General features: G+C 47.4%; 2 long non-coding RNA genes across 2 annotated transcripts; one reads left to right on the top strand and one right to left on the bottom strand.

The window, feature by feature from the left end:
• Positions 1–18,216: 18,216 nt before the first annotated feature.
• Positions 18,217–20,993, bottom strand: LOC123494668 (uncharacterized). Its single transcript, XR_006666036.2, has 2 exons — positions 20,603–20,993; positions 18,217–20,499 (listed from the first exon to the last, which is right to left on the bottom strand). It is a non-coding gene; the product is annotated as an uncharacterized lncRNA (long non-coding RNA).
• A 562-nt stretch (positions 20,994–21,555) lies between these two features.
• Positions 21,556–23,208, top strand: LOC109767345 (uncharacterized). Its single transcript, XR_002233835.4, has 3 exons — positions 21,556–21,801; positions 22,572–22,602; positions 22,890–23,208. It is a non-coding gene; the product is annotated as an uncharacterized lncRNA (long non-coding RNA).
• Positions 23,209–27,038: the final 3,830 nt, after the last annotated feature.

Genomic DNA, 27,038 nt, shown 5'->3' with positions numbered 1-27,038 from the left:
AGTATACTCTAGTTAGCTCATGATCTCTTTGTTCTCTTGTATCTAAATTTTCCCAAGTATCTTCAGTCGTTTTCTAATTCTTCCCGGTGAATTGTGCCTTTGCTACTTTCATTTTCAATTCATACGGTGGTTCATTTGAGTTTCTCTTCCTCCGTTATCGTATTAATTTATTTGTTGTTTCAATCCTACTGGTGGTTCGTTGAAGACCTTCTCAAGTTTGCGCTATATCTCTCCTTAACCCCTTTCAACGAGAATAAGTGGCATGCCAAATCCGTTGCTTGTCATCAATTTAAATTGGTGAAGGATACGCATAACATAATTCTTATTCTTGTTTCATCCAAGTGATTCATCTTTCTTTCCGGAGTTGTTCATCATATCACATTCTCGGTTCGAGATGCTTCTCCTTTTCTTTTCGGAGTTCCTAAGCTCTCTGAATTATCTTGTCGCGAAGCTCCATCTAAATCATTGCAAGGCTTCATCTTATTCTTTTCAAGCTTCCTTTCTTTGCGACCATCTTGTTATCTATCCGGGGTTCTTCATGGAGCTTTTTCAGGGTGGTTCGTCAAGGATTCTTTTAATTCTACTACTATTCTTCAAGATTTCTCTCGAAGTTAAGATCCGCCAAGCTATACTCTAAAATAAACATGGTGTTAACACATGTTTTGTTTTGAGGAGTTCAAGCATTCTTCATCTTGCATTCCAAAGTGCAATTCTTTCTACCTTATCTTTTGGAGGTGGTGTTATGTCATTCTTGACAATTTCCCTTCGTGTTTCATGATTCACATGTTGTCAAGAATGAGGTATTTTAAATCCATCAATTTTTCTTCGTTGCTGTTATCTTGGTATAGATTTCACCTAAAGCCTTCCCTAAGGAATGTTGCTATTGTGGTGCTTATCAATGATCCAAGTTATCGATCTATCATCTTGGTGGAAGAAGTTTTCTATCTTTTCTAGCTCTCAATCAAATCTTTTTCCGTTAGTGGCTGGTCTTCACCTCATAATTTTGAGTTGTCTTCCATAAGCCCACAACAAGCTTATTCTTTCGTTGTTGATTTCCAACAACTCCGTTCAACCATTCTTTGTAAGGATGCTCTTTCAAATTCATTTATGGTAGGAGATGTTGGTTTCATTCTTCGTTCTATTCATTCCAACTATCTAACTATCATGCATTGTTTCCGGAGGCATTGTGATGTTGCTCTCTTCACCCTTCACCTCGTTTTGTAGAGATCATGTTCTTTTTCTTGCTTATCCATTTAACCGGAGTGTTGTGTCATCCCTTCAATTTATTTCCATCTTATCAAGTTTTCTTCTCTTTTCTACGGAAGTGCTATCCACATTCTGTCATTCTTGTTCCTTGGCTATCGTATTTTACCGGTGTGGTCATACTCTTTTGGTTCTTGAAGCTCTTATTTCCATGTCTTTCAATCTACAAGGTTCTTGTAATGTTCCTTGTTCCTCTTTGTTAACAGAGTGTTTGCAATCTCGTTCATCTTCATTGTATTCTTGTTTCAATTTTTTCAACCTCTCAAAGTTCTTTGGTTTCACTCGTTTGTCAAAGAAGCAACTTTGTTTTACCTTTTCCTCTTCCGTTTCTCTCCGGTGCCATCCTTAGATCTCGGGACGAGATCTCTTGTAAGTGGAGGAGTGTTGTGACGCCCCAAGACCGACGCCCCAGAAGTCTTCCAGTTATTTTGTTGTCGCCGTGTGTTTTATTTTTGTTTGTTGCTTTCATCATGAAATCATACGCATTGCATCCGCATGTTTTCATAAAAACTCGTAACCGTTCGTAGTTGCCGCCTCTCTCCGTGTCTCCGTGGCATGTTGTCAGACCGCTTTTCTTCGATGACCATTCTCAGTCCAACCACACACCTGACCTCGTTCGCCTAACCCCTCTTTGCACAGTGCATCGACCCCTAGCCCATGTCCGAAACTTCCCCGAACCTGAACCGGACTATTGTTACCGTTGGGTCTGGATCATCCCTAAAGTAGTTTCGGTTTCTTGTTTGGCTCCCCTAACCTATTTTCTTTTCTGACCGTCGGATCTAAATCAGTGAGACACTAAACCTTCTTCTTTATCTATAAATAGACCACCTGGCTGCCTAACCCTAAAATTTAGGAGCCTTGTCCCATCCTCCCAGCCGCCGCCGCCAGTCCTCTTCCACCTCGGGATCTCCTCCCGATCCAAACTGCCTCCACCCTCTTCCCTCGATTCCCCGTCGCTCCAACCACCAGCTCCCTCTGTCCTCCCTGGATGCGTCCCGTCCACCCAACCGGCGCCCGCGCCCGAGCAGCTGCCTCGACCATGGCTGCGTGTCCCCGCCGGCAGCATCTCCGGCCGCAGCTCCACGCCACTGGAGCGCTAGGCCAGGACTCCCTTGCCCTTTCCTTTTCCTTCTTCCCTCTGTTTCCATCTCCATCATCTCATCTCTCTCTTCCTCTGCGTCTTCTCGCATGGACCGAAAGGAGTCAGCCTTGGCCTCGTCACCGCGCCGCTCCGGCGACCCAGTCCCCACGACCCCACGCCACGGCCTCCCCAAGCTCTGCTCCACCCCGCCTTGGGTCCATGAGGAGACGACCACGTCGGCCGCCCTTCCCCATCTCGATCGGATCCAGGACCCCGCCACCTTCAGCCACCTCTCCACGGACATGGCGCAGCTGGAGGTTCCTTGCCCCAAGCCTCTGCCACGACCAGCACCCGACCAGCAGGTCGCCAGCGCGCCCGATGCCTCCTCCTCGCGCATGCTTGGCCGCGCCACCGGACCCTGTGTCACATCCCTAGCCTTACCTTGCACTAGGCTAGCACATGTCTGTTGCAGCATGTTTAAATTTTATTTAAAACTGAAATGGGGATTGATCAAACCCTAGCACCAGAAAGAACTCAAATAGGTTCAAATAAAATCTTTTCCAAAGAACCCAAAATGCCTTTGAAAATGTTCATGATTTCTGATAAAGGTGAAAACCTGTGCCAAAAATGATGAGCATATTTCTTGGCCATTTATGGATTTTTAGTTAAATCATATTGCATTTGAATTGAAGCATTTAATGCCTATAAATATTTTAAATGCTTCAATACTTATGAAAGCAATTGGGGGCAGTTGGAAATAATTCTAATAGTGCCCACAATTATTTTCAGGAGTTTCCAAAATTAGTTAGTATTTCTACTGATTCAAAACAGATCAAATAAATAGAAAACAGAAACAGAAAGCAGAGAGAGAGTTACCTTGGCCCGTTACTGTAGCAGCCCAGCCCACTGGAGATGCCAGTCATCCCCTACCTCACGCCAGTAGGCAGGGGCGCGTGGCCTCCGCACGCCAGCACGCACGCGGCCACCTCCTGCTTGCCGCCGCTGCTGCTGGAGGGCGCCAAGAGCGCCACGACACCCCCTGCATCTCCCCCCCTCTGGTTCCTCCCTCTCCCCCCCAGCGCTCGCGCCGTAGCCACCCGAGCGAGCCCGTCGCCGCCGATCGCCACCACCGCGGCCACCGCCTTCCCCTCGCCTCACCAACGCGCCCAGAAGCTCCACCGTGACGTCCCCATCCTCTCCGCTGAGCCACGCATCGCCGGCAGCCCTGCAACGGCCTCACCAACCTCGTCTTCAACCTCGGGCACCCGAGCCCTTCGTCGTCGATTCGCGCCGTCAAGGACGTCCCCGAGCCCACTGACCTACTGCGTCGCCTCCCTGTGAGCTCCTGCTCCCGACCCCTCTCTCCCCACCGTCGAATCCCTCCTCTAGCCCCCTGGCCACCGCGGCCGAAGCTCGCCGCCACCGCGTTTGTCGCCGTCGTCATTACGGAGGGCCAACGACGCGTTCGAGCACCTGGTCGAGCTCCTAGGGCCCCGTAGCTTCTGCTTGTGCTCCCCGTTCGCTTGGAATCGAGCTGCAGCCCCGCGCCCGCATCTAGCCGAGCTCCGGCCACCGCCATGGTTGCCGTGGCCAACGTCTCCGGCCACCCCGCAGCCTCCCGCGTGATCCCCTGGATGCGCGCGAGGATGAGCATCCCTCTGGTGCCTCCAGCGCGTCGAGCTGACCCCTGTAGCGCCGTCCCGAGCAACTCCGGCGATCCTCCGCCGTGGGGTTTGGTCGCTGGCGTCCAACTCCGGTGGTTGGTGATGTGGCACCGTCATTAGCGCTAACTAACCCCCCTAGAGTCACTGACAGCGGGCCCCGCAGCGGGTCAAAGCCGGATTCAACGCGGGATTAGTGTCTGTCTCACTGACCAGTGGACCCCACTGGTCAGGTTTGACCTGGACCGGCCTGTTGACCCTGCTGACGTCACCCAGACGCAATGCTGATGCAATAATTGATTATCTAGATTTAAAATAATCCAGGAAATTCCAGAAAATGCCCTAACTTCTAAAATTCATAGAAATTCAACCGTAGCTCCAAATGAAATGATTTATATATGAAAAATTATCAGAAAAATCCAAAGAATCTGTTTATGGCATCCTCATGCATGTTTGAACAACTTACAGCCACTGTATATGACAATTTGAATAAATGGCATTTGAAATGTCTTATATGGAGTTTGAATTTGAACCTAAGGTTCAAACCAACTCCATTTAATATGTTGCTAGCTGCATTAGCTCAAAACACATTCATATTGCCATGTCATGATCATGCATCATATTGTGCATTGCATTGATTGTGTTTCCTCTCTATTGCCGGTATTGTCCCCTCTCGATAGCCGTGTTTCCGACGATGAGTTCGATGACACTAATGAAGACTCAATGCTATCTTCACAAGTGCCAGGCAAGCAAAACCCCCTTGCTCATTCCGATACAATCCCACTCTCTCGCTCCTGCTCTCTTTTACTGCATTAGGACAACAACGATTCATCTGTTACTTGCTGCGGTAGCTGAACCCCTTTATCCTCTGCATGACCTGTCATTGCCACAGTAAATAGATGAAACCCACTAGCATGAGTAGGAGTTGTTTGAGCCCTGATGTGCCTACTCATTCATGCTTGTTTGTCATGCCTGCTATTGCTTAGAGTTGAGTCAGGTCTGATTCATCGGGAATGAATTGGAATATGGTGAACATGCCCTACTGTTGAGAGCTAAGTGTGTGAACACGATTTGGTAAAGGTAGCGGTGAGAGGCCATGTAGGAGTACATGGTGGGTTGTCTCATTGAAACCGTCCTCAGGAACTGAGTTCTGTGTTTGTGATCCATGAACAGTTACTACCACACATTGGGTTCCGGTAACTCGACCCCTCTCGGCTTATTAACCGCCTCGATCTCTGTCCAGGAGTTGCAACTAGTCTCTGGTGTTTGTAGGTAGTGTTAGTAGTCTACCAAGTGGCACCCGGTACAGGTGGGCTTGGGACAGACTAGGCACATGTGGCCTGGTGTACCGAGTGGCACCCGGATGGTGGGCTCGGGAACCCTGCACACATCGTTTGGGGCCGTGAGCGACACCCCGGCCGGATCTCCTTGCGGATGGAACCCGAATAGGCGATAAACCTGGACTAGAGACTTGTGTGGTTAGTCAGGTCGTGGCCGACTCCCTCGCCAGGCTTCCGCTTGAAGGTTGCCGAGGTACACGACGTGTACATGGTGGTAAGTGGCGAGAGCGTGTGTGACGAAGTACACCCCTGCAGGGTTAATATGATCTATTCGAATAGCCGTGTCCGCGGTAAAGGACTTCTGGGTTGCCTATAACGGTTCATAGACAAGTGAAAGTGGATACTCTAAAATGCGCAAGATAAGCGTGAGTGCTATGGATGGCGTTCTCGTAGGGAGACGGGAGCGGATCCATAGTGGTGTATTGATATGGTGAATATGTGGACTCGTGTGCGCCACCTCAAAAGAGTTGCTTGCAGTCGTAGTTCAGGATAGCCACCGAGTCAAAGCTGGCTCGCTGCAGTTAAACTCCACCACCCCCTCTGTTGACACCGATGCATATGTAGATAGTTCTGATGTAAGTCTTGCTGGGTACATTTGTACTCACGTTTGCTTATTTTATGTTTTGCAGAGAGACGTCAGTCTCGCTAGTAGTTCCGTGTGGACTTCGACGTTTAGCTTGATACCTCAGCTACGATCTTGTGCCCTCGGCAGGATCTGGTAGACAGTCAGGCTTCTCAGCCTTTTTCATTTGTAGATGTCTGTACTCAGACATGTTAAGCTTCCGCATGTGCTTTGGTTTGTATGCTCTGAATGTTGGGTCATGAGACCCATGTTTGTAATATCTCGCTCTTCGGAGCCTAATGAATAAATACTCTGAGTCGTAGAGTCTTGTTGTGATGCCATGTTGTATTTGCACATATCGAGCATATTGTGTGTATGATTGAAATGCTTGGTATGTGTGGGATCCGACAATCTAGTTGTCTATCCTTAGCAGCCTCTCTTATGGGGAAATGTAGTCTAGTGCCTCCTTGAGCCATAGTAGTCCGCTACAGCCCGGTTCACCGGAGTCCTGCTAGCCCAGCACTACTGCTCTGGGCACTTGACTAGCCGGCATGTGTTTCATATCGTTCCTGTGTCTGTCCCTTCGGGGAAATGTCATGCGGTGACATCCGGAGTCCTGCCTAGCCTGCTACAGCCCGGGTTCCCGGAGTCCTGTTAGCCCAGTGCTACAGCCCGGATTCGCACGCTGCTGACCGACACGTTCGATGTTGATTCATGTATGCCTGTCCCCATACGTTAGTGCCGCTTTGGGTTCATGACTAGCCATGTCGGCCCGGGTTCTCTATCATATGGATGCTAGCGACATTGTCATATACGTGAGCCAAAAGGCGCAAACGGTTCTGGGCCATGGTAAGGCGACACCCGTGGGAGTACCGTGCGTGAGGCCGCAAAGTGATATGAGGTGTTACAGGCTAGATCGGTGTGACTTGGAATCGGGGTCCTGACAGCTTTGGTATCAGAGCCTGACTGCCTGTAGGTTTACGAAGCCAAACTGGTCGAAGTTGAGTCTAGAAATGCTTTAGTTATATAAGGGAATTGATTGTGGAAGGGAACGTAAGGCTCTTTTACTCCTTATACCTTATGGCCTTCTGATCTGAGTCGGCCTCTTCTTTTCTACGGGGATTAAGAACTAGGCTCCTCATCTTTCTATCAGGATCACGTGTTACTAATCCGTAGACTCGTAGGATTGTTGGTTCCAGGCCTCAGTTCAGTTCCTACTACTTCCGTATGTTCATAGTTGGTCTCGGAACCTTGATATTGTGATTCTGAATGGTTATGCCACCATTTTTGCAGGATGTCTCAAATCTTTTGAGCTTTTACAGCCGTTATGTTGTCCGAGTCATCCCAGGTTTCTAAACAATCAGATGCATTTGCAAAATCCTTTCCCTCTGTTTTTGCGTCCCTTTGGGCCAGATTAAGCACACTACCGGTGCGTTGAGGCACTCTATTGCCTCGACATATATGTTGGAGCTATTACTATGACCCTAGGTGTTTTAGGGAGTCACCTAGTAATCTAGCCATGCTTTGTATCCCCAGTGTGATGATTCTGGCCATTATTCTCGAAAGCATCCCGTGATGCCATTTAGTAGTGGGTATCCTACTCTTGGGTTCTTGACCCAAGATTCACTCTACTTACCTCGTGTTGATAGTGTTGCTCGTACCTTTAGGATATTAGTAACCTTTGCGTTAGTCCTCGAGGTCCGTGGTATATCCTTCTTCCAAATACCATGAACTGCTTACGGCAGAAGTTCTTGAACCAAAAGATCACAATAAGAGTGCTCTTGATGAGTCCTCCATTCTGAATTGTGAATCTGCCAGTCCTACCTTTCTGCATGGATTATCCGAAAGAAATATGTTGAACTTGTTGACATACTAAATCTATGCATCCGCAACTCAGAAAACCATATGTCCCTTTGAGTTGTCTCTCTTTAGTTGTATTCTGACCTCTGTCTATCAATTGATAGTCAAGACTAGTTGTACATCCATGTTATCGATGTGTACTACCCTTGTGGTCCGTCAAGCCGTTCTATTCCAGAATGACTAGGAGAAACAAACTCCAGAACCTCGTCCATATCTAGGATTGGGTCAAAGCAATTGTATTCCGCAGACCAAAATGCCAATCCAGCTTTTGCTCTGCTCTACCTTGGAGCGTTACCATCTTTATGTCAAGAGTGTCGTGAGAATTGCACCACCTCTTATGAATTGTTGACGCAGTGATACTTCTCGCCATCATTATGCATTCCTCGGTCCCGTGTTGTCACAACCGGAATACCGACAAGTGAACCGTGATGTGTGAAATCAACACTCTGAGCAACTCGTTGCTTGGTGGTTAATGGCAATACTCTCACTCTTAGCGTGCTGGTTATTGAATCATCATCCTAAGATTGATCGTGCTACCTAGTCCTTATTTTTGGTGCACTCTTCAATCAATGAGTTAGGATCTTGTCAAACCCTTGCTCAGTTGATCATATCGGCTTGCCCTGAAAAGCAAGATTGTTCTCGAGCTTAGTAACATATCGGTGGTTCGTGATTTTCCGAATATCTTCTCAGAAGTATCACCAGGTTGCCACCTGACCGCTATGTTGAGCTCGTGATTAAATGGTTTTCCTATAAACCACTCTTTCTCCAAGAATCTGTGTTGGATACCTTGAGCTAGTTGGTTAAGCTAAACAACAACTTGGAGAGTTGGAAGATAAAAGCTTGCCTGACTTAGTTCTTTCCAAAGGATATCTCTTGTGTGTGTGTTTGTTGTAGAAAGATGATATCTTCATTGATTGATCCTCGAGATCAATTGTTGGATCTATTGTCTTGTCCAAACTTTGATTTGAGTGTGGGCTATCCTTAAATCAAATCAGAGCCAATGATATTCGTAATGTTGTCTTACTCATGGTGGTGTCCTCGAGCATACACCATTATATTTTTTGGGTCTGACCAATGCTATCACTTGTTCACATAATTATGGAATTCCATCTCCATGGAAACCTGGATGAATTGTTGTTGAGCCCATCAGCAACACTGCTACCTTCTCCATGACTCGTGTTGAACATCCAGCTAGTGTTGGAAACTTGTGTAAGCATTTTCTTCATGCCCCGTTCATGAAGTATATGTTTGGATGAAAGTAGTGACTTCCTCGAATTCATGTGCATTTGGTGCAAGTTGTCGCCGTGAGTTCGAGAAAGATTATTTTTGCTTCCTTCGGAACCATCCCAAGTCAGTCATGCATGTGCGAAGTATGCTATGGTTTGATAGGCTCGCTACCTCCATTCTATATGTGTCCCTAGGACACCAAGCCACTGATTGATTTGTTCAAGGAGAAGAAGTTCCTTCTTAGGATCCGGACTTATGTAAGGACTTCGACATCCTTGTTGATGGTTCCTAACCAGAACTCGGTAGTGTTTTATTGCAAGACTACTCTGTGGCCATGCTTGTCTGGGACAGCGTGTTCACATGTTTGTAGCAGAACCCGCTCATGTTTTGGAGCTTGCTACCAAGTTCATCTCCTGAGAATCTCGCAACGCCATCTCGTCGGTTTGTGTTGCAAACTTTCCTTTTCTGGACATGCTGTCTGAAATATCCTGTTACCAACCAGATCTGAATCTCAGGCAGATATGATGGTTGGGACATCTCCCAATAGCTATAATTTGGTCTTCGTAACCCGGTAAGTGGATGTCGTGGCCAACACACCCAGCCGGAAGACCTATTATTGTAGTAACTTGATTGAGGAAGTTGGCCACCTCCCCATAAGGATTTCGTAGGATTTGCTCCCTAAGTTGTTCCTTATGGATTTTTATATTTTTCGAAGTCCGACCTTTTACTTGATGTTCTAGATATCAAACCATATCTATGAATGGGATATGCTAGTGCATCAAGGAGAACATTAGAAGCGGAGTGCTAAATGTCTCTTGGTCGATCATCCAGATTTGCTTCTTTGGCATTGCTAAGGAAAAATCTGAGAAAGTGATGTCCTCCTTTGCACCTGCATCCTCCATCACTGTTCATCATGGTTGTATGATGTGTTGCCAGGATCCTCGGCACGGATGTTGGTAAAACCTTGATGAATATGGAAATGCTCAAGTTCTTGAAAGCACGCTCAGTCACTAGGTTATGTCCTTGGTATCAACTGGAATGTGCCTTCCATTTGCCGAGTTGTTCTATAACCATAGTTTCCTTTCCAAATTGAGTGTGCCATTCTTTTGAATTCTTTCAAACGGTCATTTGTAAATTGCCTTACGCTGGTATAAAGAGTTTCAATGATCTTTGTATCAAAAGTAATTCTTTTTGCCACTTAAGGGAAGAATTCTACGAGTCACCTTTCCTAAGGTGCCCCGTTATGGAGTCATGGCAATTAACTCCTCGCTGCTTTGGAACCCATGCACCATATTATCTAAGCATGGGATTGTTGCCCACCAAATCAAACCTCATCGTTTGTTCTTCCATCCCTCTCGATGTGTTTTGTGTCTCAACTCGAGATGTTTCAACATCTCATTCCGCAAGTTGATCTTGTATAGCTCGATCTTCGAGAAGATCAATCCTGTAGAGTTTCCCTCTCTTCCGTCATCATAGTTGGATGAAGCTCTCGAAAGAAATGATGTCAAGATCAAAATGATGCAATGAATCAACATCTTCGAGAAGAACAATTGGATCGTGAAGATTATGTTAGTTTGCGTTCCCCTTTCACCTTACCCTACGCTTGAATCTCGGGACGAGATTCTTGTTTTAGTGGGGGTGAGTTGTCACATCCCTAGCCTTACCTTGCACTAGGCTAGCACATGTCTGTTGCAGCATGTTTAAATTTTATTTAAAACTGAAATGGGGATTGATCAAACCCTAGCACCAGAAAGAACTCAAATAGGTTCAAATAAAATCTTTTCCAAAGAACCCAAAATGCCTTTGAAAATGTTCATGATTTCTGATAAAGGTGAAAACCTGTGCCCAAAATGATGAGCATATTTCTTGGCCATTTATGGATTTTTAGTTAAATCATATTGTATTTAAATTGAAGCATTTAATGCCTATAAATATTTTAAATGCTTCAATACTTATGAAAGCAATTGGGGGCAGTTGGAAATAATTCTAATAGTGCCCACAATTATTTTCAGGAGTTTCCAAAATGAGTTAGTATTTCTACTGATTCAAAACAGATCAAATAAATAGAAAACAGAAACAGAAAGCAGAGAGAGAGAGTTACCTTGGCCCGTTACTGTAGCAGCCCAGCCCACTGGAGATGCCAGTCATCCCCTACCTCACGCCAGTAGGCAGGGGCGCGTGGCCTCCGCACGCCAGCACGCACGCGGCCACCTCCTGCTTGCCGCCGCTGCTGCTGGAGGGCGCCAAGAGCGCCACGACACCCCCTGCATCTCCCCCCTCTGGTTCCTCCCTCTGCCCCCAGCGCTCGCGCCGCAGCCACCCGAGCGAGCCCGTCGCCGCCGATCTCCACCACCGCGGCCACCGCCTTCCCCTCGCCTCACCAACGCGCCCAGAAGCTCCACCGTGACGTCCCCGTCCTCTCCGCTGAGCCATGCATCGCCGGCAGCCCTGCAACGGCCTCACCAACCTCGTCTTCAACCTCGGGCACCCGAGCCCTTCGTCGTCGATTCGCGCCGTCAAGGACGTCCCCGAGCCCACTGACCTACTGCGTCGCCTCCCTGTGAGCTCCTGCTCCCGACCCCTCTCTCCCCGCCGTCGAATCCCTCCTCTAGCCCCCTGGCCACCGCGGCCGAAGCTCGCCGCCACCGCGTTTGTCGCCATCGTCATTACGGAGGGCCAACGACGCGTCCGAGCACCTGGTCGAGCTCCTAGGGCCCCGTAGCTTCTGCTTGTGCTCCCCGTTCGCTTGGAATCGAGCTGCAGCCCCGCGCCCGCATCTAGCCGAGCTCCGGCCACCGCCATGGTTGCCGTGGCCAACGTCTCTGGCCACCCCGCAGCCTCCCGCGTGATCCCCTGGATGCGCGCGAGGATGAGCATCCCTCTGGTGCCTCCAGCGCGTCGAGCTGACCCCTGTAGCGCCGTCCCGAGCAACTCCGGTGATCCTCCGCCGTGGGGTTTGGTCGCCGGCGTCCAACTCCGGTGGTTGGTGACGTGGCACCGTCATTAGCGCTAACTAACCCCCCTAGAGTCACTGACAGCGGGCCCCGCAGCGGGTCAAAGCCGGATTCAACGCGGGATTAGTGTCTGTCTCACTGACCAGTGGACCCCACTGGTCAGGTTTGACCTGGACCGGCCTGTTGACCCTGCTGACGTCACCCAGACGCAATGCTGATGCAATAATTGATTTTCTAGATTTAAAATAATCCAGGAAATTCCAGAAAATGCCCTAACTTCTAAAATTCATAGAAATTCAACCGTAGCTCCAAATGAAATGATTTATATATGAAAAATTATCAGAAAAATCCAAAGAATCTGTTTATGGCATCCTCATGCATGTTTGAACAACTTACAACCACTGTATATGACAATTTGAATAAATGGCATTTGAAATGTCTTATATGGAGTTTGAATTTGAACCTAAGGTTCAAACCAACTCCATTTAATATGTTGCTAGCTGCATTAGCTCAAAACACATTCATATTGCCATGTCATGATCATGCATCATATTGTGCATTGCATTGATTGTGTTTCCTCTCTGTTGCCGATATTGTCCCCTCTCGATAGCCGTGTTTCCGACGATGAGTTCGATGACACTAATGAAGACTCAATGCTATCTTCACAAGTGCCAGGCAAGCAAAACCCCCTTGCTCATTCTGATACAATCCCACTCTCTCGCTCCTGCTCTCTTTTACTGCATTAGGACAACAACGATTCATCTGTTACTTGCTGCGGTAGCTGAACCCCTTTATCCTCTGCATGACCTGTCATTGCCACAGTAAATAGATGAAACCCACTAGCATGAGTAGGAGTTGTTTGAGCCCTGATGTGCCTACTCATTCATGCTTGTTTGTCATGCCTGCTATTGCTTAGAGTTGAGTCAGGTCTGATTCATCGGGAATGAATTGGAATATGGTGAACATGCCCTACTGTTGAGAGCTAAGTGTGTGAACACGATTTGGTAAAGGTAGCGGTGAGAGGCCATGTAGGAGTACATGGTGGGTTGTCTCATTGAAACCGTCCTCAGGAACTGAGTTCTGTGTTTGTGATCCATGAACAGTTACTACCACACATTGGGTTCCGGTAACTCGACCCCTCTCGGCTTATTAACCGCCTCGATCTCTGTCCAGGAGTTGCAACTAGTCTCTGGTGTTTGTAGGTAGTGTTAGTAGTCTACCAAGTGGCACCCGGTACAAGTGGGCTTGGGACAGACTAGGCACACGTGGCCTGGTGTACCGAGTGGCACCCGGATGGTGGGCTCGGGAACCCTGCACACATCGTTTGGGGCCGTGAGCGACACCCCGACCGGATCTCCTTGCGGATGGAACCCGAATAGGCGATAAACCTGGACTAGAGACTTGTGTGGTTAGTCAGGTCGTGGCCGACTCCCTCGCCAGGCTTCCGCTTGAAGGTTGCCGAGGTACACGACGTGTACATGGTGGTAAGTGGCGAGAGCGTGTGTGACAAAGTACACCCCCGCAGGGTTAATATGATCTATTCGAATAGCCGTGTCCGCGGTAAAGGACTTCTGGGTTGCCTATAACGGTTCATAGACAAGTGAAAGTGGATACTCTAAAATGCGCAAGATAAGCGTGAGTGCTATGGATGGCGTTCTCGTAGGGAGACGGGAGCGGATCCATAGTGGTGTATTGATATGGTGAATATGTGGACTCGTGTGCGCCACCTCAAAAGAGTTGCTTGCAGTCGTAGTTCAGGATATCCACCGAGTCAAAGCTGGCTTGCTGCAGTTAAACTCCACCACCCCCTCTGTTGACACCGATGCATATGTAGATAGTTCTGATGTAAGTCTTGCTGGGTACATTTGTACTCACGTTTGCTTATTTTATGTTTTGCAGAGAGACGTCAGTCTCGCTAGTAGTTCCGTGTGGACTTCGACGTTTAGCTTGATACCTCAGCTACGATCTTGTGCCCTCGGCAGGATCTGGTAGACAGTCAGGCTTCTCAGCCTTTTTCATTTGTAGATGTCTGTACTCAGACATGTTAAGCTTCCGCATGTGCTTTGGTTTGTATGCTCTGAATGTTGGGTCATGAGACCCATGTTTGTAATATCTCACTCTTCGGAGCCTAATGAATAAATACTCTGAGTCGTAGAGTCTTGTTGTGATGCCATGTTGTATTTGCACATATCGAGCATATTGTGTGTATGATTGAAATGCTTGGTATGTGTGGGATCCGACAATCTAGTTGTCTATCCTTAGCAGCCTCTCTTATGGGGAAATGTAGTCTAGTGCCTCCTTGAGCCATAGTAGTCCGCTACAGCCCGGTTCACCGGAGTCCTGCTAGCCCAGCACTACTGCTCTGGGCACTTGACTGGTCGGCATGTGTTTCATATCGTTCCTGTGTCTGTCCCTTCGGGGAAATGTCACGCGGTGACATCTGGAGTCCTGCCTAGCCTGCTATAGCCCGGGTTCCCGGAGTCCTGTTAGCCCAGTGCTACAGCCCGGATTCGCACGCTGCTGACCGACACGTTCGATGTTGATTCATGTATGCCTGTCCCCATACGTTAGTGCCGCTTTGGGTTCACGACTAGCCATGTCGGCCCGGGTTCTCTGTCATATGGATGCTAGCGACATTGTCATATACGTGAGCCAAAAGGCGCAAACGGTCCCGGGCCATGGTAAGGCGACACCCGTGGGAGTACCGTGCGTGAGGCCGCAAAGTGATATGAGGTGTTACAGGCTAGATCGGTGTGACTTGGAATCGGGGTCCTGACACCCTGCAAGTCGCTGCCCTGCCATCTCCGTCTCTCTCTTCTTCCTTTCCCTGTTTTCCCCTCAGAATGTTCTGTCTTTTCTTCAGACAACAGCTCCATAGCCGCCCGTCAAGTTCGCGCCCCGGCCCCGATCTGGACCGGATCTCCTCTGCTCCGCCGGCTAGCCACCGAATCCGCCCCGTTCCGGCCGGTTCCCGCCGACCCCGCCGCTAGGACCCCCCTGCCGTCGTCTTCTCCATCGCCATGGTGCTGTTGTTTCTGTTCTTCAGAAACGAGAGCAGCAGCATCTCATTCGTCCCGAGCGTTGACCGCGCGTGGGCCTCCTCTTGCCTCGCCAAGACCCAGCACCCACCTCTGCCTCCCCTTCAACCGGCCTCCCTCTGCTCCAGCTAGGCTTGGCCCATGGGTGAGCAGCTCCTCTAGCCCCTCTGCTCTGTTGTGGCCCAGCCAGTTTCGGCCTGTGTAGGTTTTTTCCCCAGATCTGCGAATTTAGCATTATCCACAGACTGCAGTTTTTCAGAAAACCCTTTAATGTTCATGCATCAATAATTCACAAACCATGCATCAGATTTAAATAAACTATATATGTAAGATGCTCAGTTTCTCATGTACTTTCATAATATGCTATTTTCATCCATGTTTAAAATGTTTAAATTTGCATAAATGCCATGTTAAAATGATTTATTTCATAACTAAATAACCGCAGCTCCAAATTAAATAAACTTTATATGTAAATGGGGTAGAAAAATGCAGTTTAACATGGTGGCTTTACTTTGCATGTTTAACAATTTTAAAATTTGGTTTAGGGCAGAACAGTAGCAAATTCAAAATATGCACATGGGGATTTTCCGGAATTGTTGTTGTTGTTGTTCCGGCCTCATTTAAACTTGCCTAGATAGGTAGTTTTCATATGCTTCACCCCTTGGCATGTTTAATAACATTTAATATTGTTGGATACATAACCGAGAGAGAACTAAATAATTGATGTGGTGTTTCGTCATCCACTTAATTTGTAGTAATGTCTGTGCACCTTGCCATGCTCATTAAACCGGACAAGCATCATACTTGGTTGTGCATCATGCCATGTTTATGTGATGGTTGTTTACTATGTTGTTTGCTTCTTTCCGGTTTGCTTCTCTCGTTAGCTTCGGTTTCGTTCCGGAGTTGTGAGGATTCGTTCGACTACGTCCGCTTATCTTCTTCTTGGACTCGTTCTTCTTCCTTGCGGGATCTCAGGCAAGATGACCATTACCCTCGATATCACTTCTATCTTTGCTTGCTAGTTGTTCGCTCTATCGCTATGTCACGCTACCTACCACTTGTTCATCATGCCTCCCATATTGCCATGTCAAGCCTCCAACCCTCCTTCCTAGCAAACCGTTGTTTGGCTATGTTACCGCTTTTGCTCAGCCCCTCTTATAGTGTTGTTAGTTGCAGGTGAAGTTGAAGATTGCTCCATGTTGGAACATGATGTTTTTGGGATATCACAATATCTCTTATTTATTAATGCATCTATATACTTGGTAAAGGGTGGAAGGCTCGGCCTTATGCTTGGTGTTTTGTTCCACTCTTGCCGCCCTAGTTTCCGTCATACCGGTGTTATGTTCCTTGATTTTGCGTTCCTTACGCGGTTGGGGTTATGGGACCCCCTTGACAGTTCGCTTTGAATAAAACTCCTCCAGCAAAGCCCAACCTTGGTTTTACATTTGCCTCACCTAAGCCTTATTCCCTTGGGTTTCCGGAGCCCGAGGGTCATCTTTATTTTAAACCCCCCGGGCCAATGCTCCTCTGAGTGTTGGTCCAAACTAGAGCCCTTTGCAGCGCCACCTCGGGGAAACTTGAGGGCTGGTTTTAGTTGTACTGATTGCTCATCCGGTGTGCCCTGAGAACGAGATATGTGCAGCTCCTATCGGTATTTGTCGGCACATTCGGGCGGTCTTGCTGGTCTTGTTTTACCGTCGAAATGTCTTGTAACCGGGATTCCGAGTATGATCGGGTCTTCCTGGGAGAAGGAATATCCTTCGTTGATCGTGAGAGCTTGTGATGGGCGAAGTTGGGACACCCCTGCAAGGTATAAACTTTCGAAAGCCGTGCCCGTGGTTATGTGGCAGATGGGAATTTGTTAATGTCCGGTTGTAGAGAACTTGACACTTGACTTAATTAAAATACATCAACCGCGTGTGTAGCCGTGATGGTCTCTTTTCGGCGGAGTCCGGGAAGTGAACACACTCTTTGTGTTATGGTTGTGCGTAAGTAGTTTCAGGATCACTTCTTGATCACTTCTAGCTTCACGACCGTTGCGTTGCTTCTCTTCTTGCTCTTATTTGCGTATGTTAGCCACCATATTTGCTTAGTGCTTGCTGCAGCTCCACCTCATTACCCCATCCTACCTATAAGCTTAAATAGTCTTGATCTCGCGGGTGTGAGATTGCTGAGTCCTCGTGACTTACAGATACTACCAAAACAGTTGCAGGTGCCGATGATACCAGTGCAGGTGACACAACCGAGCTCAAGTGGGAGTTCGACAAGAACCTTGGTCGTTACTATGTTTCGTTTCCTGATGATCAGTAGTGGAGCCCAGTTGGGACGATCGGGGATCTAGCATTTGGGGTTGTCTTCTTTTATTTTGGTTCCGTAGTCAGACCTTGATTGTACTCTGGATGATGTATGTTTAATTAATGTATTGTGTGAAGTGGCGACTGTAAGCCAACTCTCTTATCCCATTCTTGTTCATTACATGGGATTGTGTGAAGATGACCCTTCTTGCGACAAAACCACAATGCGGTTATGCCTCTAAGTCGTGCCTCGACACGTGGGAGATATAGCCGCATCGTGGATGTTACAAGTTGGTAATCAGAGCCATCCCCGACTTAGGAGCCCCCTGCTTGATCGAATCGCTGACGTTGTTGAGTCTAGAACAAAAACGTTTTGAGTCTTAGGATTATATATATCGGAGAGTAGGATTCTTTTTACTCTTCAGTCCCCTTCGTCGCTCTGGTGAGGTCTCCTGACGTAGATGTTTTGCCTTTCCACTCCTCAAATTTCACTAATTTTTTTTAGGATCACGCGGGTATCTTGGGATCGTTTCGATATTCTTGTGACGAGAACATTGTTCTTGGTGCCTCCTGACATTTAAGGGTTGTGGCAGTGTCCCGGGGAGTAGAGCTCCGAGGTGTTGTCGTCACAATTTTATCGTTGCAGTTCTGGAATACCTGAGTTTTCACCGACATCGAAAATCTCTTTTATGCAGTTGTTGGTGAGATAACCTCGATGCCACCCAGTACTGGGGCGGGAGTTCGGGAGTATTGCCATAACTCCCCCCTCTCTCTCTCTAACACACACACACACATATCCATCTTATTGGGTACGAGACCATAATCCATCTATTTCACACACACACGCTAGTGCATAACAATATGGATTATGTGTATTATATTTGCCACCACAACTGAGGGAATTAATTTCATGTAAATCGGCCAGCCACAGCTCCATGACAAACAATAACCACTATACTTGATGTAGAAGATGATGAAAGTATAAGCCAGCACCAAATGAAACTTCAAGAACACCACCCGCACAAGGATTAAAATCTATAACCATACAAACTCAACTTCAACATGACTCTCCCTCCTTAATTGCCTTCTCTAATCTTCATCTTGCCCGTGTGTTGCAGCTCGTTCCAAAAAGAAATAAAACATGAGCTGCTGTGACTTGCAAGGAGCATCAACGTATGTATAGACAAATTTTCTTAATATTAGGTCATAGCGAAAACCTAGGAATATCAAAGCAATGGTTGAATTACCTTTAAGTCTTTAACATCCAATTAGAATGTGGTGCCTGTGTAGGCGAGGTGAAGCCTTGGAATATATGACAGCCTAGCCACTTCGACGGTGGGGAAAACTATAGACCGAGCCTCCTCTTTGCACACATCTTCCCATGGGAGTGGACTTATACGTTCCTCTCCCTCGCTCTGTGCTCTACTGATGCAAGCCACACAAGCTAGCTAGCAATGGTCGTTTTCTGATGCACGCTGAAGCTGGATGACCTCCCCCGATTATTGCCGCGTGAGATCCTAGCGAACATAGGCATCGCAGCACCGCGTCCTTAGGGCTCAGACACATGCGTCATTTGGCCACCGCCTCCCCGCCACCTTGGCACATCGATACGTGCGTTGTGCCCTGCAGCATAATGGCCGAACGACCTCAAGCAAGCACGTCCTTCAACCATTGCCGCCGTCGCGCCAATTCGGCCCACCGCGCACACGCCGTGTGAGCCCCATTCAACTCAATGAGCCACTCCGCGTTCATGCGTCGTCGCCGCCGCGCACCATTCCAGGAGAGATGGCCAAGAGGAGAGAGATGACGTAGGCTTAGGAGGAGAGGATGAATGGGTACATCACGTCTGGCCTCTGATGCACCATAAGCACGTCGTGTTGCTGCCCCGGCGCCGCTCGACTTGTCATGCCGCCACAGGAGAATACACGAGATGGGGGAGGGAATAGGGTTTCTCCGGTTGGATCGTGGATCGGGAATCGGATCAGTCAATCGTGGGCGAAACAAAATCGGCGCTCAGGACGGCGTGGTGTTGTGACATGATCCCAACATCACGTCATAGGGGTTTGGACCAACACCATGTCGCGTAAGTGATATGCCTAGTATGAATTTGGTATTGGCGAGAGGTAAACGACGGTGATGTAGAGGTTAATTGTTTACTTTGTTTGGAGATTGATAGGTAATTGCCCGTGCGTTGCAATATGGTTGTGTCTAACATATAACGTTAGACTCCACATGCACATCAGGCATTGTTGTCTATTTTTTTACGTTTAATTAAAGCAATCTTCTTCTTTCCTTCATCCACTATCACTGACTCTCCACCTCCCCATGCAAGCTCGCCGCTTCTATCAACGACGCATCTAGCCCATCAAAGCTTGATGATATAAAATTAATCAAACCAAAAACTGAAAACTGGAAAATAGCTTGATAGACGATTAGATCTCTAATATCAAACACAAAGCGGGAAATTGAATGAGGTAGCAAACTAAGGATCAAGGAGGAAACATTTCTATGTGTGATGTTTGTTGCATTATTCATTGGTTCATTTTTCACCGAGATTCGCTTCAAAGAGTTGGAGGATTCATAATGTTGGCTCCAAGAAACAAGATATTACATCTAAAATTCAGGGACGAGCACACTTCTAATGGCATGACTGAACACATTTCTTATATCACCTGGTGACTGGGGTATATTAATTTTATCACACAACAGAGTTTAAAAATGGAATCTCACTACTACTGCAATATGTTCCGGGAAGAGTGTAGTTATTGTAGCATGTCTGGATGCATTTCCTAGCTGGCAACATAAGAACCAAATGCATGGTTTGCAACAAACACATCTGAACGTGTCCGCACAAACCGGGCACCAACCAATTTTTAGTAGAAATAAATCAAATAGATAGGCTTCAACGATAGTTTTAGGCATGAGATATAATTCTGTTATAGTAAAACTCAATAATCGATGTATGTATAAACTTGATCAGGATATGATTAGACGGTAAACTAATATACAGAAAATGGCGCGAACCCTTAGTTCTCTTCAAAGTAGCTGCTGCTTGATACTTCTGAAGGTACTGCTGTTCTTGGTCAATGTTTTCGCATGTTGCAACTTGCAAGTGTGTATCAGATACCAGTTACCACGCTAAATACATAAATCCCCTTGTCTGAATCTTTCTTGCATGGAAAAGTCCCTCATGCTGACATGCGAGTACAGAGCAGCGTCCTGGGATCAGTTATGCAGATTCAAATGATTAAATTAGTTTACTTACATAAACAAGAAGATTAAGGAAAAGTAGACGGTAGACTGTATATGAAGTAGAGGTTACCCGATTTACCCAGCCTGCGGTGATGTGTCCCACATCCGGACGGCGAACTTAGCAGCAGCAGAGGCTCGTATATCTCTTATTCCTGAACGTGCTTTATCAACCCCTACATCACAATCCTAAACTTAGCAGCAGCAGCAGACAGCTCCGCCTGGGCGTGCTCGGGAGAGGATGTTGAAGGCGGCGTTGGCGACAAGTCGCCTTGGGCATTGCGAGATGTCGTGGGCGTCTCTGGCGGCGGTGAGGTCCGTCGTGTCGAAGCCAGTGATGAACTTTCGATCGGTCTGCTTCTCCTCCTTGATGCCATGGTGCAGCCTTTGTCAGATCGGCTTGTCGCCGCTGCCATTGTCCAACGTCAGGGTTGTCTCTCTACTAAAGGACTCGATGGAGCGACGGGTACGCGAGGGGAAACTGGATATATATGGACCACGAAATTTTAGACATGGACCATGGTTTGGGAGCAGCCATCGGTGGTCTACCGATGGAAACTAACCACAAAATTTTAGGAGGGAGAAAAAAGACAGGAGGTGAGAACAGAAACTAAACGCGAGATTTTAGGAGGGACGGAAAAGACCCGCTATTAGGAAGGAAGGGACAGAAAAACCAGCGGGGAGTGGGAGGATGGACGAAGGACGAAGGACCAGACGAAACGCGGTCAGCCGGCAGGAAACCAATCTACATCTACATCTACACTACTATTAATCTACACTTCTACATCTATCTACATCTACATCTACATCTACACTACTATTAAACAATCAAATAAGAATTTTCTTATATGTACCCCGCAATTAGACCCACAACACTACACAAACCAATCTGTACCGCACAATTAAACCCACAAATTTTAATCTAACAACCATCATTAATCTAATAGCTCTATGGGGTGCAGTTAGCAATTTCCCGTGACTGACCATACTCCGTCCGCATAGGAATATTCCACGCACTGCGCCCTGACTCCGCATACAACGCTCATTCCTCTCTTTGGCTCGTGAAGTCGTGATGAAACCTTCCTTGTCTCTCCCTCTCTCGATCTACGCCGCCGGCTCCCTTCCCTCGATCTGCACCTGGCTCTTCCACTGCGGCACAGCAAGGGAGGAAGATGGGATTGGCGGGCGAGGGCCTGCGGGGCGGCGAAGAGGGGATACTCCGGCGGGCTACCAGCGGCGGCAGAGGCTTAGCGCCTGCTTATTCTCCTGAAGGTACGAACCGGCCCTTCTCCCACCTTGTCTATTTGCAGCTTGTCCCGTCTTTCCCACCCAACCGAGAGAGAGATAGAGAGGATATTAAGATGGCACTCATGGCTATTTTTAATTAATTTTGTACCTCTGTGTTGTTCAAACAACTAGGCTCACACCTGACTGCCATAAGAGCAAGCTGAAAGTGGTGTAATCGACTGTAATCCAGCGAGAAGCTGGGATGAGTCTTCCTGCGCACGGCTGTAATCGATTTCTGCAAATATGTAGTTGAAATACTATTAGTTTACATGACCAACCAGCTTAAATCTAGCAATACTTATCCGGAATGGAATAACGTGTCCAGCCAACTTAACATATTCTTTTAATTGTACATCTCCAACTAGAAAGCTATCTTTTGCGCGGAAATTAGTTGTAAATTAAATTAATAACCGGGAAATTGTCTCTTCTTGGAATGTTATGATAAAAATCAACAATTTTAATGATGGAGATCTGCTTCAGTTGTATGCTCTCTTATAGCAAGGAAAGTGTGCTGGATGGTTTATCCCCTATGTGCTTGGTTATGTCTTAAGGTTCAAACGAAAGAAGTACTGAAACTCTGAAAGTCTGTTCTGTCCATGCCACCAAACTGCTAGATTGAACAACTAGCACGAGAGATTTATTGTGCAACTAATGGATAGTTTCATTTTTTAGATCAAAAATATTTCCTGCAATACTTGTTACACTACTTCGGAGTGGAAGTAATGTAGCTCTTTTGGTTCCCTTATTTTTTTCAGGATCATCGCCAACTCACTGCTGCTCATAGAGGTGAGTCAAAGGCTGTAACAATCTCTGTTATTATTTTGCTGCTCAGTTAGGAGTTCGAGAAATCATAAATTACCTGACAGATAATGCAACCAAAACACAAGAAGAGAAACATATATGGTGATGATATCTATCATGCTTTTGCAGGTAGTAGTATGCATCCACACAATTCAAATTCATGTTCAGGAAGGATATTGACCAACTAACCATGTATTAATTGTATAGTTAAATTTGTTGTTTTACTTCTATCTGAACTGAGTTCTAACAATCAATATTTGATTCTGCTACAGACTTCCAAGGACAGTTACAACAATTCTGGAGCATGTATCGTCCTCAATCCTCCTGATTTTGCTACCGTCATTTCCATAGTATTCAAGATGTAAAACCTCGACCCGTGGTATGATTAATATTGGGTTCCTAAGCTTGAAATGTTTATGGCATGAATAGTACTTGATTCTATCATGTTTATGTAGTATCAATTATTTTTGCTGGAAGACTACCATGAGGCGTAACTGTAACACCCCGGATGTAACTTTCCATATTTGTAACTTCAACTCTTGCCATTTTTGGCTATGTGTTATGATATTCCCTCTGTAGTTGGGTTTTGTCTTTCGTTTTGCATTTTGTTCATGTCATGCATCTCATATCATGTCATCATGTGCATCTCATTTGCATACGTGTTCGTCTCATGCATCCGAGCATTTTCCCCGTTGTCCGTTTTGCAATCCGACACTCCCACATGCACCGGCGCACCCCCTCTTGTCTTTTTTCGTGAGCGGGTGTTAAACGTTCTCGGAATGGACCGAGGGTTGCCAAGTGGCCTTGGTATACCATTGGTAGACCACCTGTCAAGTTTCGTTCCATTTGGAGGTCGTTTGATGCTCCAACGGTTAACCGGGTAACCGCAAATGCCTTTTGTGTGTTGCAGCCAAACTCCCCTCCAAACAGCCCAATAACCCATCTAAGCCCCCTCCATGCTCTCGGTCGTTCGATCACGATCGTGTGGGCGAAAACCGCACTCCATTTGGAGTCTCCTAGCTCCCTCTACCTATATATATATGCCTTCCCCTTCCAAATTCGCGGTGCAACCCTAGCCTTCTTCCCCTTCACGCCGCCGGACAAAACCTCCCCTCGCCGACGGACATGTCCGGCCGCCGCCACGTCACCGCCGCCGGACCCCTCTCTCCTCCACCGCTAGGGCCCGTACGCCGCCGCCCGCACCCGAGGGTGCCCCGCCGCCCGTCGCGCGCTTCCCCGCCGCCCGTACGCCGTGACCGCCCCGCCTCCGTCACGCCTCACCGCCGCCGGAGCAGCTCACCAGCGCGCCGCCCGAGTCCTCGACGCCCGTGCCCGCGACCGCCGCCTCCGGCGACCGCGCCCCTCCCTCCGGCCTCCTCCGTCGAAGATCCGGCGACCCCGCGCCCGGATCCAGCGCTTCCCCTCCTCCGGCGAGCTCCCCACTCCTCTTCGGCAAGTCCTCCGGTGAGCTCGCATTATGTTGCTATGTTCATCACATCATATCTCATTGCGTACTGCTCCGTTTCATGCGCATGATATATCGAAATGTTCGTCACGAGATGCTCTTCATTTTGTTCCGTTGTGCCATGCTCGTTTGAGTCCATCTTGAGGCCCAAATCTCTGATGCAAGAGTGCTATATGTTGTTTACTACTGTTACTTATCAAAACTTGATGTTTTGTTATTTTTGTTGCATTTGATGTGTGCATCTTATGGGGATGAGCTCTACAGGTGTTTTGATCTATGCCATGCCATTTTTACAGAGGTGTATGCCATGTATTTTTGTGATCTATGTGGTGACTAGCACAAGCATGCAAACTAGCCTTCGTGATGTTTCTGTTTTCAGGGACTTAGAATTTTTGCTGTCTTTTACCTACTGTTATTTTGTTGCCATGTATCCATGTGTCTACAGTGAGATTCATGCTTCTTTTGAGTATGTTCAGTAAGGATGTTTTGTAGATATGGTTATGCTCTATCCATCCATGCCTCTGTTTGTAATTATGGAGTAGCCTAGCATGTCTCAATCTTGCTCTACTTTTGCTATAAAATGTTCCTGGCAGAATGTTAACATGATATTCAATTTTGCCAAGATTGTCGTAGTTGATCCATACATGCTATGAACTTGCTCTTGCCATGGTTAGCTTCTTGAACATGCCATCTTGCTGTACATATGCTTGTTTTGTCATGCATTGCTTTGTGATGAGTGAATCGAGCTCACAAAGATACCCTCATAATTTCTGTTAATGCCACGCTCTGTTTTCTGCGAAGTCTGAAACCTGTTAACGAAACTTGCTATGTTTATATGGGTGCCATCATATCTTCTGTGCCTTTTTGGCTCATGGTAAGTAAGAGACTTTTGCTCTATGCATTTAGTAGATTCATGCCATGCCTTGTTTTGATATGATCAGTTTCCGTAGCATGCGTTTTGCTTGCTCTGAACATTGCTACCTGATGCTGTTTCAGCCATGTTCAGTATTTTCACCAAGTCTGTGAAGCTGATATCTTTTGCACTTTTGCCATGCTTGTTTGAACCTGTTATGGTGTGATCTAGCCGTAGCTCAGTGTTCATCTTTTGTCAAGCATCTCCTTTAGATTACTGCCATATGCTTTGTTGCTATGTTGGGGTGCTGTAGCATAGTTACTTGATGTATTCTAAGTGCTATCCTGCTATTAATCGCAGATTTATGCCATTCTTGTTTCGCTTGTCATTTGCAAACCGTGCATCCGTTTCCGGTGATCTTTATATCGATTTCGACCAAAATCATCTCATCTTTCCAGTGGCATACTTGGTTTGCCAAGTTGCTGCCTTGTTCATCCTTTTTCTTCCGGAGCACGCATACGCATCGCATATCATATCTCGCATATCATGCATGTGTTGCATCATGTTGCTTGTGCATTGCACTGTGATTGATTGTGGTTCCTGTCGGGTGGTAGGTGCGACATATACCAACGGGTGGCTTATCATTGTGGGTTCCAATAAAACGTCGCCGGTGCCTGGAAACGGGATGAGGCGAAGACATGCACGCCGGCGGATCTTACCCAGGTTCGGGGCTCTCCGAGGAGATAACACCCCTAGTCCTGCTCTGCGGGGTCTCCGCATGATCACTAGATCAGGAAAGGTAGCTACAATCACTCCTAGAGCTGTTGGGTTCAAGGGAGAAGAAGAACAAGGCTAGCTCTCGCTTCTCTCTCTCTATGGTGTGTGTGCTATGCTCAGAAGCCAACCCTTTGCATGGGTGCCCCGGGGGGTTTATATTGGCCTACCCCCCGGGGGTACAATTGTAATCCGGCTGGGCTCTGGCCCCAGCCATCAGTGTCTACGCTCGCCGGCTTCTCCGCCGGCTGTTGCGGCCCGCCGACTAGTGGGTTCCGCCGGCTGCCGGCCTCTTGGTCGACAGGCCGGCCCCACCGCCTAGGATCTTGTCGGCGGCTGCTTACTGTAGCCTCGCCCCTGATGACGAGGGCTTCGCTGAGGTAATCGTGGCTACAGTGGGCCGCCTCGAGGGCCCTCACTGTAGCCTTACCTCGTCTTGTCTCCTTAATATGGCGCATGCTTCGAGGGAGGGGGTAGCCGACTCCTGGGGGCCGGCTACGCCCTTGGCCGACTGGGGGAAGCCGGGCCGCCTCCGCGCCTCTCTCTGGCTGAAGGGGCCCGCCGCCCGTGGGCCATACCGGCGTCTGCCGTGGGTGACGTCGAGGCTGAAGGAAATATGCCCTAGAGGCAATAATAAAGTATTATTTATTTCCTTATATCATGATAAATGTTTATTATTCATGCTAGAATTGTATTAACCGGAAACATAATACATGTGTGAATACATAGACAAACAGAGTGTCACTAGTATGCCTCTACTTGACTAGCTCGTTAATCAAAGATGGTTATGTTTCCTAGCCATAGACATGAGTTGTCATTTGATTAACGAGATCACCTCATTAGGAGAATGACGTGATTGACTTGACCCATTCCGTTAGCTTAGCACCCGATCGTTTAGTATGTTGCTATTGCTTTCTTCATGACTTATACATGTTCCTATGACTATAAGATTATGCAACTCCCGTTTACCGGAGGAACACTTTGTGTGCTACCAAACGTCACAACGTAAATGGGTGATTATAAAGGTGCTCTACAGGTGTCTCCAAAGGTACTTGTTGGGTTGGCGTACTTCGAGATTAGGATTTGTCACTCCGATTGTTGGAGAGGTATCTCTGGGCCCACTCGGTAATGCACATCACTATAAGCCTTGCAAGCATTGTGACTAATAAGTTAGTTGTGGGATGATGTGTTACGGAACGAGTAAAGAGACTTTCCAGTAACGAGATTGAACTAGGTATCGAGATACCGACGATCGAATCTCGGGCAAGTAACATACTGATGACAAAGGGAACAACGTATGTTGTTATGCGGTCTGACCGATAAAGACCT

The sequence above is a fragment of the Aegilops tauschii genome, chromosome 1 (assembly GCF_002575655.3).
Source record: "Aegilops tauschii subsp. strangulata cultivar AL8/78 chromosome 1, Aet v6.0, whole genome shotgun sequence".
NCBI classification, from domain to species: Eukaryota; Viridiplantae; Streptophyta; class Magnoliopsida; order Poales; family Poaceae; genus Aegilops; species Aegilops tauschii.
The sequence above is the reverse complement of the archived record's forward strand: the minus strand, read 5'-3'. Positions and strand labels throughout refer to the sequence as shown.